The sequence below is a fragment of the Pteropus medius genome, unplaced genomic scaffold, assembly GCF_902729225.1.
Source record: "Pteropus medius unplaced genomic scaffold, Ma_sr-lr_union100, whole genome shotgun sequence".
In the NCBI taxonomy this organism is placed as follows: domain Eukaryota; kingdom Metazoa; phylum Chordata; class Mammalia; order Chiroptera; family Pteropodidae; genus Pteropus; species Pteropus medius.
Window position 1 is genome coordinate 35,387,361 of NW_024349800.1, and position 1,392 is coordinate 35,388,752.

A 1,392-nucleotide genomic window follows, 5' to 3' on the forward strand; every position below is an offset into this window, starting at 1 on the left:
GAATTGATTAATGAGTTGCAAAGTTCTTGGTTAAATTAAACTAAGCAGCAGAATGTTTGGTACACACCTTAACTAAGCGATCCAACTTAGCATTATCACTAATGAGACAAATAGACGTGGCATGCTCCCCAACACAATGGCATGGCACAGAAAAGACATAGCATCACCTTTGTGATACATTCTTGCCCCAAAATATATATCCTAAATCAAATCAGACAAATTCAGATTGTGGGACATTTTACAAGATAACTCATCTGGACTCTTCAAAAATGCCAGTATCATTAAAAAAATAAATAAATAAATAAGGTAAGGAGACTGTTTTGGATTAAAGGAAACAAAAGAGACGTGACAAATATACTGTGTGAGTCTTCATTGTCTCTGGGATTTTTTTAAAAAGCCACAAAGGGTATTTTGGAAGAATCAAGGAAATTTAAATATCCTCCATAAGTCAGCTGATATTATTGTATTAATGTTAAATTCCTCAGACGTGATAATACTCTTGTGGTACAGGAGGAATGTCCTGATTCTTAAGTATTCAGAGTGAAGTGTCATGATTCTGTGATTTTCAAATGCTTTTACAAAAAGAAAGTGTATATATGTATTTAAAAAATATAAATATACATCTATTTATTTAAAAAGAGAAGAGAAAGCAAATGGTAAAATGTTAACATTTGTAAATGTAAATCTTTGTAAATACAGGCATATCTTGTTTTATTGCACTTCACGAATGTTGGCATTTTAACAAATTAAAGGCAAGCCCCTCCACCAGCAAAAAGATTACAACTTGCTTCATTGCAATACTCGCTTTATTGTGGTGATATGGAACCAAACCCTCAATGCCTCCAAGGTATGTCTGTGTAGGTTTTCCTGTACTATCCTTTCAACTTTTCTCTAGGTTTGAAAATTTCCCAGTGAAAAGTTGAGAAGTTAGTCTATAGCCACGCTACCCTGAACAAGTCCAATCCTGTCTGATCTCAGAAGCTAAGCAGGGTCGGGCCTGGTTAGTACTTAGATGGGAAACCACCTAGGAAGACCAGGTGCTGTAGACATAAAAAATAAAATAAAAAAATAAGGGATTGTAAGCTGACAAGGTCCTTGCAATCTGTGAGGTCAACCAAGGGTTGCCTCGCCTAAAAAAAAATAAATTGGAAAGTTAAACAGAGGTTTAATAGAGAGGGCAAGTAACTTGCCATAAAATACATTTTTTTCTTTTGTTCCTTAGATTCCACATATACGTGAAATCGTATGGTATTTATCTTTCTCTGTCTGACGTATTTCACTCAGCATAATAACCTCCAGATCCATCCATGTTTTTGCAAAGAGAGAGCTCAAGTAACTAGCCATAAAATACATTTATTAAAGGGTGGATCTGGATTCACTGTTGTTACAGTG

General features: G+C 34.8%; 1 pseudogene; it reads left to right on the forward strand.

The window, feature by feature from the left end:
* The first annotated feature begins 930 nt into the window (after positions 1 to 930).
* LOC120622519 (uncharacterized) lies at positions 931 to 1,049 on the forward strand (annotated as a pseudogene).
* Positions 1,050 to 1,392: the final 343 nt, after the last annotated feature.